Source organism: Pelophylax lessonae, assembly GCF_965119305.1.
Source record: "Pelophylax lessonae genome assembly, chromosome: 4".
NCBI classification, from domain to species: domain Eukaryota; kingdom Metazoa; phylum Chordata; class Amphibia; order Anura; family Ranidae; genus Pelophylax; species Pelophylax lessonae.
Genome location: NC_138771.1, coordinates 583636437 through 583647198, shown reverse-complemented (window position 1 = coordinate 583647198; position 10762 = coordinate 583636437).

Below are 10762 nucleotides of genomic sequence, written 5' to 3'. Positions count from 1 at the left end.
AGTGATGGGGCACTATTCTTCCCACTGACACCAACGATGGGGCACTATTCTTCCCACTGACACCAATGATGGGGCACTATTCTTCCCACTGACACCAACGATGGGGCACTATTCTTCCCACTGACACCAACGATGGGGCACTATTCTTCCCACTGACACCAACGATGGGGCACTATTCCTCCCACTGACATCAACAATGGGGCACTATTCCTCCCACTGACACCAACCATGTGGCACTTTTCCTCCCACTGACACCAACCATGGGGCACTAATTACCAAAGATGGGACATTGTTTGCTCCCGCTGATGCCAGGAAATGTTGTATTCCCATTGGCCACAATGTGGCCCCCTGAAAGTTTATAGGACAGTAAACTAACCCTTTGTTTAGAAAAGTTGGAGACCCCAAATCTAGCCAATGAATACAACTATAGGCAAACACCACCAGCTGTTACTTTGGTCTCTTTTGCCTACAATGGCACCATACATGTGTAGCGGACTGCCTTTCTTTGATAATGCAGACTTACCCTCTGCTCCTTCAGGCTGTCTGTGCACCTTTAAAGCGGAGTTCCACCTAAAACAAAAAAAAAATACATAAAAATACCCCCGGGACAGTCAGGGCTAGTACATTCCACAATGGATAGCGTCTGAACTGTCCCGGGTTGCACTTACCTTTTAGAAGAAATACTTACCTTGAAAATGTCTTGTCCAGTGCTGCCATCTCAGGTGTGGGCAGCTGGAAGCCAGCGTGATCCTCTTCTGCGTCCTCTTCCATCCCACGATGCACTGCGCCGGCCCCGCCGTCACTTCCAGGGCTGCAGCGTTATCCCTGCACAGCTTCTGGGCATGCCCAGAAGCTGTTTAGCAAGGTATGACGCGCCTGCACCTGAACTGACGTCGGGGCCGGTGCAGGCGCATTGATTCCTGGGAGCGATGACGTTCAGCTCCCAGGAATCATTGCAAGCCAGGAAGTGATGAATCTCCGTGGCCGCCGAGGGGAGGAAGAGGAAGTAAGGTGAGTATATTTTCTTCTAAAACAAGGTAAGTAAAAAAAAAAAAATGCAATTATCCATTTGTTTTTCAGGTGACCCGGAACAAGAAGATGGACCGAAGGTAAATTTTAGGGTGGAACTCCACTTTAAGACTGCTTGCAGAAGAGATCAGCCTCTCACAGGAAGTGAGAGAACAGGATTGTGGGAGATATAGTTCTGTAGTGAGAGCAGACTTATCTGGTTGACTGAGGAAACTGCACTCCCAGAGAGCAATGGGGGAAGGGAAGGACCAGAGCAGAGCCTATAAACTTGTCTTCTTCACAGCACGCTCTCTCTTTCTTGCTTCTGGGACTCAGCAAGGATAGACCAGCCTGAGAGGTGCGCTGGGACACTGTGGGTGATTGAGGCCTAGTACATGTGGCCTAGTGAGAGCGGAGCCCATCATCAGCGGTGCGGATGCTGGTAAATACACAGCGATAGCAGATCCAGCTGAGCTGAACGGAGAGCGGGCGGACGCTGAGCTGAGCTGACTGACGGAGACAGCAGAGCATTGAGTATTCCTGGTGACACATTGGGAGGAGAGGTTCCGTCTGTGGATGAGACAGTCACATGTGGACGCTGCTGCTACAAAAGAGTGCCTGGTGACACCTCTAACCACAAATATAACTTTGCATAAAGAATACACTGACAGTATTTAGGATTGCATAAACATCTTTATCTCTGGATTACAAATATCACACAGAAGAGTGATAAAGAGCTCCAACTGCCAGTGAAGAATTTGCAAGGCCTTGCTAGAGTAGAAACTGCACTTCTCATATCTCTTAAAGGGGGCTCCCTGATATAGGATACAATCTTATCAGTCAAATCTAGTGTAACTCATGGCCTGAGTTTAGAAAGACAGAGCACAGTTTGTGGTTATTATACCTGTATCATAGTCATTACAGTTACAGCGGATGATCATTTTAGTCACTCTCACTTACTGCATGTGCTATTCGTGAATCAAGTATTAAGTCTTCTAGGCTCCTCCCTTATTATTGGAGTTTGGAGGAGTGACACCACACAAACGGTTATTTAAATATTTTGTCAGTTCTTATGCAATTGTTTGCTTTACCTTTTTCATTCCAGTAAACAGTTAAACTGGTGTTTCAGTGTGTCAGCGTGTTCCTTAAAGGTACATACACTTGTAAATTACCAGGTGTGCCAGTGGGACGGGGCTTGTTCCTGGGGTTGAAAGGCAGAGCGCCTGACCCATTATATTTAAGCAGCTCCTGCGGGGGTATTGCTACACAATATGTGCATCTAAGAAGGCGGTCCAGGTGATATCCAAGGTCTGGCCTCACCCACTTTCTTAGTCTTGCCCATTCAAACACTGCAAGCCTCCCAGGCTCCGCCTCAGGGATATTGTTCAGCCCAGGTGATTCACTAATGGGAGTGCTTGAACTGAGTTGCTGGAGGAGGAGGTAGGGGGAGGGTTGGACTGGCAATCAATGTTCTTTTCTGTCTCTGGGCATCCCCAGCTGGCAGAACCTAAGCTCTGACCTCACTCACTGTCATGGGCAGTTGCGGCATTGACAGTCCGTGATCAGCCTTGATTTCCAAGTGCCCCAAACACTCACGCAAGGGACATAGAAAAACAAAACCGCTCAGAATTTCCATAACCCACCAGCCGGGCCCAAATTATTTTAAGGTTGGCCATACACGGTTCAAATCCTGGGCCAGTTCGGCAGAAACCATCCGAGATTCAACCGTTAATGGGCAGGCTAAATGTACCAAGTTGATCGATCGATCAACTATAGTACAACCAGCTTGCTGGATTCTCTTGCGATTATCACTGCTATAGCTGCTAGCAAAAATCGATGTTTTCTCCCGTGTTGATGCAGGAATCCATCTTGCCGGGCCACAGTTTTCTCCCGGCGGGGATGGCTTCCTCCGCCTTTCCCGGCAGGAGGGATTCCTGCATAAACGCTGTCTGTGTTCATGGGGGAATCTAGTGAATTTCATTCCTGGTTGCAGAAATTTGCTATGTGTATGACCAGTCTAAGGCAATCAAACAGCAATACATGCTTAAAGCCGAGTTCCACCCAAAAGTCATCTGCTTCCTTCCCCCCCTCTGGTGCCCCCCTCCGGTGCCTGAGAGAAGTATCTGAAATTCAGACTCACCAGACGCCTATGCCTAACCACTCTCATGGACTAGGCAACAACAGCATATAGTAAAATCAGGTTTCCTCCAGATCTCTGATTTGTGCTACAAAGACTCCTCTGGAAGATTTCCTGGTAAATTTATTGTGCACTATAGTCCATGAGAGGCATAGGCGTCTGGTGAGTCTGAATTTCAGATACTTCCCCCGTCACTGTGTGGTGGTGGCAAGCAAGGGTGGTCCCCATATGTCGCACCTGTGATCCTTCATGTTTGCACTTTCATTGCTCTATGCACTTTATACCTATGGACTTTATGGACTCCTATTGATGTGATTTAATGCTTTTATGTATTTATGATTTTATGCTTATATTTATCACAATATGATTCATATATTTTGGTATATGTTATCATCCTATTTATTTGGTAAGAGGTTATCACCATCCCTGCGCTACTGAAATTCAAATGAAAAAGCCAGTTCAGTTTTTTTCTGGATTAATTTTATTTTTTATTATAGGAAAAATTAAATGAATTTTTTATCTGCAAGGTGCTGTGCCACCCTATAAGAGTGGTGGGCAGTGGGCACAGTACGGTCTGTGGACCTGACACTCACCGGCAGGCAACTGCAATTATATTACAGAGGTAAAATGAAATAAATTTTTTATCTGCAAGGTGCTGTGCCACCCTATATGAGTGGTGGGCAGTGGGCACAGTACAGTCTGTGGGCCTGACACTCACCTGCAGGCAACTGCAATTATATTACAGAGGAAAAATTAAATTTATTTTTTATCTGCAAGGTGCTGTGCCACCCTATATGAGTGGTGGGCAATGGGCACAGTACAGTCTGTGGACCTGATACTCATTGGCAGGCAACTGCAATTATATTACAGAGGAAAATTTAAATTAATTTTTTATCTGCAAGGTGCTGTGCCACCCTATATGAGTGGTGGGCACTGGCAGTGGGCACAGTTCAGTCAGTGGGCCTGACACACACTGGCAGGCAACTGCAATTATATTAAAGGGTAAAAATTAAATGACTTTTTTATCTGCAAGGTACTGTGCCACCCTATATGAGTGGTGTGCACACAGTACAGTCTGTATATATATAGAAAAAAATAAATAAAAGCAGACTGATATACCAGCCCTAAAAAGGGCTTTTTGGGGTGCTGTCAGGATGCTGTCCTTACAGCAGGAGTGGACACAGAACACTGGCCTAGCTAATGATTTCCCTATTAATTCAGCAGCAGCACTCTCCCTGCTCTAACCAACTCTGCAGCTTCAGAATGAATCTAAGATGGAGCTGTCCTTGCTTTTTTATAGGAGGTGGGAGGGTCTGGGAGGGAGGGTATGCTGATTGGCTGGAATGTGTCTGCTGACTGTGAGGTACAGGGTCAAAGTTTGCTCAATAATGATGTATATGTTCGCGAACAAGCGATGTTCGCCGGGAACTGTTCGCTGGCGAATAGTTCGGGACATCTCTACTTGTAAACAACAAGTGTCAGAAAAAGGCCTGGTCCTTAAGTGGTTAACATTATAGTGCCTTTCCTTTTAAATGGCACCCCATGTCTTCTGATGCTCACATGCCCATTGTAGGCAATTTTGGCTGTGGACAGGGGTCAGCATACACAATAAACTGCGATGCCCATCTTTTCTGCTTTCAACACAACAGCTTCAGGGACAACATGTTTACTTGCTGCTTAATATAGCCCACTAACTTTGAGATGCCATTGTAATGAGATAATGTGTTTCACTTAACCTGTCAGTGGTCATAAACTTATGGCTGATCGGTGTACATTCCTAATGCTTGTATATTCAGTATATGGGAATAATTGTAAGAAAACAACTATTTTTATAATTTAACCAAATTCAATATTTAAGTAGGCCGCCATATGTATTGTAAACAGCTTGTATTACTCTGTGTACAGTAGTTCACATTTAACTTGTCATATTATTCCACCTGAAGTTGCATTGCACCCCAGGTCAGCCATGCTATGTGTGAACAGCTGGTGTCATAAATCTGGGAGATGGATAGTCTGGCGTCTCCATCTCCTGCAAGTGGATAGGGGGTCAGTCTGACGTGTGCAGCCTGCATGGACTTAGCATAGCATTAGCATGAAGCCAACTCCAATTACTGTGTTAGATACAATTTACACCTAAATAAGCTTCTTGATATCATCAATCTGGATTGTTAATAGGAACCTCCGCTAAAATAATTAAAGGCCGGGGGATAGAAACAGAACTTCGCACCTGAAATGGGCACGAGGGTCACACAACTGTAGCTTTAACATCAGCTGTGAAAGGCAGCAGAGGTGATGAGTCCGATCCGTGCCGGTGAACGGCATTTTTTTCAACACAGGAAGCAATTCTATGTGTTGAGTGGCAACATCTTTGCCTTTATCGACAGAAAGCCAAACTAAACGCAGGAAACTATCAAAGACAGAAAGATTAGCGCAAGTAGTAACTCGAGGCAGGTAGGGGTAATGTATCCAAGGGATGGAGGAGGATTTCAACTAAAAGAAGAGCAATCAGCACAAGGGATTTATTGGCTGTGGGTCACTATATGTGCCTTGTGCTGAATTTATTAAAAATGGGATTGTAAAGGCATGTTCTATGCATTAAGATAAAAAACCTTCTGTGTGCAGCAGCCACCCTTAGCCCCTCTAATACTTACCTGAGCCCATCTTTATCCAGCGATGTTGCAGGAGTGTCTCAGCTGCCCAGGACTCTCCTCCTCATTGGCTGAGACAGCAGCACGGCGCAATTGGCTAATGCTGCTGTCAATCAAAGTCAGTCCGCTAATCAGGACAGTGAGGGGGCAGGGCCGGGTCACGGTTCCATGTCTGAATGGACACAGGTAACTTTGACTCAGTTCGGGTGCCCCCATAGCAAGCTGCTTGCTGTGGGGACATTCAACAGGTGGGAGGGGCCAGGGGTACCAAAGAGAGACCCGAGAAGAGGAGAATCTACTGCACAGAGCAGGTAAGTATAACATGTTTGTTATTTAACCACTTGCCGACCAGTCACTGGGACTGTACTGCGGCAAAGTGGCTCGATTCCGTCCAGCGACGTACTGTAGACCTATGTCGCTGGACTCCACCCTTGTGGGTGGTGCTCGCGCGCCGCCGGAGGCTCGCTCCCGCTGTTTTCAGTCACAGCGGGAGTCGGGCCAGGGGAGGAGCAGCGGTGATCACCACCGCTCTTCCCCGATCGTCGGGGAATCGAGTGTGGAGATCCGCCCGCTTGTGTAAACAAAGCGTGCGGATCTCCTAAGTGACAAACAGTGACAGATTGCAGGGTTCAGCATAGCTGAACATGCGATCTGTCCCTGTGTCACTCAGTCCCCTCCCCCCACACACGTTAGTAAGCACCAGGCATACATTAACCCCTCCCTCTCCAATAAAATTAACCCCTTCCCTGCCAGTGTCATTTTTACAGTAACAGTGCATATTTATAGCACTGATTACTGTAGAAATGTCACTGGTACCCCCAAAAGTGTCAAAAATGTCAGTCAAGGGTCCAATCTGTCCGCCGCAATGTCGCAGTCCCGCAAAAAAAAACGCAGATCGCCGCCATTACTCGTTAAAAAAAAAAAACACCAAAAATGACAGAAATCTTTCCCTTAGTTAGTAAACGAAATAACTTTTGCGCAAACCAATCAAAATACGCTTATTGTGATTTTTTTTTTACCAAACATAGGTAGCAGAAAACAAATTGGCCAAAAAATTTAAAAAATTTTGATTTTTACATTTTTTTTGGGGGGTAATTTTCATATAAAAAATGTGAAAAATATTGTTATTTTTTCAAAATGTATGCTATTTTTTGTTTATAGCGCAAAAAGTAAAAATCGCACAGGTGATCAAATACCACCAAAAGAAAGCTCTGTTTGTGGGGAAAAAAAGACGTAAATTTCGCTTCGACCGCGCAATTGTCAGTTAAAGTCACATAGTGCCGAATCGCAAAAAGTGGCCTGGACGTAAGACAGCAAAATCCTCCGGTGGTAAAGTGGTTAAAAAAAACCTCACCCTGATCGTGGGGGTACCTTCCACACGCAGCGCACGCATCAATGCCCAGGACCAGGCAGAGATTCTTCATGTGAAAAATTAAACATTAAAGCGACGCTCCAGGCTCCTTCAGAAAAAAATAAAAGTCAACAGCTAAAAATACTGTAGCTGCTGACTTTTAATATTAGGACACTTACCTGTCCTGGAGTCCAGCGGTGTCTTCATCCCAGCTAATTTTTCCATCGGCTCTGGGGTGCTGCCGTCACCATTGCTTGTAAGCGAAACCAAATGTGATGCCTTGCCATCATTTATGATCTACATGTATCTATAGCCAGATATTATTTTAGTTTTGGATGACGCGAGGTTTAGGACGGTTTTGTTTTTCGCTGTTTGGGACTCTGTTTCCCTTAATACTGTCCAGGGACAACCTTTTCATCAGTCAGAAAATAAAGGAATCTCTTCAATGGCAACACAGACAGAAGAAGATGGGTTTTTTAAGTCAAGGAAGGGAATGCTAGGATCCTGTCTGCTGTGTATTGTTGTCTGCTTCTCTTGATTTTCTCTTACTTCCTGTCTGGTAAAAGGTTATCTGTGGAACAGGAAGTGAGGGGAAATCTCTTAATTGGAGCCCCAGATGGCAGTAATACCCAATGGGGGTTCTAATTCTTCTCCACTTTATCCAAAACTAAAAAAATGGCCATAGATACACTTTAACTCTAAACTGATAAGCTGTAAAGATTTCTCAATGGTCATTTATGGATCATTTTGGGCATTATATATTTTTTTCCCATTTTGTGGGCACTCTCAATTTTAAGGATTGACATATTTGGTATCTAATTTGCTGGCTATAATCTTATCTTTTATATTTTACAGCTATTTTATTTTACAGCTAATTGAGAATTGCCTGTGTAGTTTGTTTTGTGCACCTCTGGTTTTCAGATAAGAAATTTCCAAATAAAAGAATGCAAATTTTAAAATATGTGTGATAAATTAACAATAAGACCACACTTTTTTTTCTAGATTTGAACAGAATATGGAAAGGTAAAACCCCTTGTGATGAGGAGAACAGGGGAGTTGTACTGAACACAGTGCCACCTTCATTGCTCCAAAATTTGCAAGTTGACAATGCTCTGCCTAATAAAGCTGCTTTATAATTGGGCTCCTGTGCTTGTGCCAACAAGCTTTTGTTCACTTCAGGCATGTTATGTATCCCTATATAAGTCTATAGGAATGCAAAACCCACATAGAGGAAGGTAAGAGGGGGTCAACTGTATGTCGAATGCAAAAGATCAATGTAAAGGTAAAGATCAGAGGAGTTGAGGTCAATATGTAAAGATCAGGGGGGGTTGAGCTTAGGAGATGAGAATCGGGTGATCAAGTTTTGGAAGTAAAGATAAAGGGGATTGATTCAGGGGGGTATAGAATAGGAGGTAAAGATAAGGTGGGTTGAGTTGAGCAGCTAAAGATCGGGGGGTCAAGTTTAGAAGGTAAAGATAAAGGGGGTCAAGTTTAGGCAGTAAGGATCAGGGGGGTTGAGTTTGGGAAGTAGAGATAAGGAGGGTCGAGTTTAGGAGGTAAAGATAAGGGGGGTTGAGTTTAGGAGGTAAAGTTCAGGGAGGTTGAGTATAGTAGGTAAAGATCAGGGGGGTTGAGTAGAGGAGGTAAAGATAAGGGGGGTCAAGTTTAGGAGGTAAAGTTCAGGGGGGCTTAGTATAGTAGGTAAAGATAAGGGGGGTTGAGTTTAGGAGGTAAACTTCAGGGGGGTTGAGTATAGTAGGTAAAGACAAGGGAGGTTGAGTTTTTAGGAGGTAAAAATCAGGGGGGTTGAGTAAAGTAGGTGTAGCACTGTCCCCGCAGGGCCTGCTGAATAGTGACTTGACGGGCTCCCCTGATTACCAGCACACAGTTACCTTGAGATATAGTCCATGAATCCCTCCTTGCTCCCGATGGCTTGTCACACAAATAAACAGTCTAGGGGTGTTGGCGTTTTTGTTTATTTGAAATTGGGATAGGAGAAGGGAAAAGTGGGATACTCCAGCTGAACTATTCACATTGGTTGAGGACTTCTATCTTTAGGACTTCTATAATAACTTATCTTCAGGACACTCTCACTAGTATCCCCTTTGAACTGACACCCGCCCACTGACTATCCTAGGAGCAGGGGTGGCCCCCCTCAGGTCAGACCTCTTGACACACGATTCTGTACTTATTGCACTGTAGAGACAGATCCTCCAGTGTCTCCCCTCTCAGTCAGCTCCTTTGGGCCTCCGGGTTCAGTTTCTCACTGCTACTCTCCAGGCCCTCAGGACGACCCCCTGAGGCCACATGGCATCTCTACAGAGGAGGGGACAGCCGCCCCCCTCCCTCAGGGACTCCGCTATTCAGACGAAAGACCTCAAGCACATGTGCTCCAGGCTTTTATACAGTATCACAACATGCACCAAGGCACTTTCCCTCTGCCAATCATCAGGGCTGTATCAAAAGCCCATGCACCCATTCGTCAGGTTTCCTTCCACTGTCCAACATGCCTCCCTATTGAACCAGTGTGAAACACTGTCCAGACAGAAAGAGTCGCATGCTGAGCACAATGAGCAGACCTCACTAACAGATCCTGCTCTCGGGTAGGAGAGAACAATATAGATTTACCTGCAGCTCTTCTGGTAAGCAGACAGAGCTCAAAATATACTTTCTCACTAGCACCTACCTAGGAGGGTGCGACAAAGGTAAAGATAAGGGGGGTTGAGTATAGGAGGTAAAGGAAATAAAGCTCGCCATAGTGAAATACATTTTTGAGAATTTATTATTCAAAAAAATATATTGCACTTACAAATATAGTTAAAAACTGCCGCTGTATGGTTCGGTGGTTGCTGCTCCCGCAGCGTGCGTTCCACCGACCGGAAGTGGCAGGAAATTACGTTGTACGTCGCACGCTCTCTGCCTCGCTATTGTCAATAGCTATTGACCACAGTGGCAGTTTTTAACTATATTTGTTAGTGCAATATATTTATTTGAATAATAAATTCTCAAAAACATATTTCATTATGGCAAGCTTTATTTCCTTTGGTGAATGAAGGGAGATACAGCCAGCAATATATTCCAGCAGCCCCCTGCAGTGAGATATAGAACCAGTGTTGGATTACTAGGATTGAAGGAAACAGCATCTGTGTATAAGGCTTTTTATACACGGGGTCCCGGTGAGTAGGGATACTTAGGGGGAGCACCAGCACCTTGTGTGGAGGGGAGCACTGGAGCACCTTTCAGCACAGCCACTTTATGAATTGTGTGCAACAAATTGAAGGACATTTGTTTTGTCATATGTACAGTGCTTTGCGAAAGTATTCGGCCCCCTTGAACTTTGTGACCTTTTGCCACATTTCAGGCTCAAACTTAAAGATATAAAACTGTAACTTTTTGTGAAGAATCAACAACAAGTGGGACACAATCATGAAGTGGAACGAAATGTATTGGATATTTTAAACTTTGTTAACAAATAAAAAACTGAAAAATTGGGCGTGCAAAATTATTCAGCCCCTTTACTTTCAGTGCAGCAAACTCTCTCCAGAAGTTCAGTGAGGATCTCTGAATGATCCAATGTTGACCTAAATGACTATTGATGATAAATAGAATCCCCTGTGT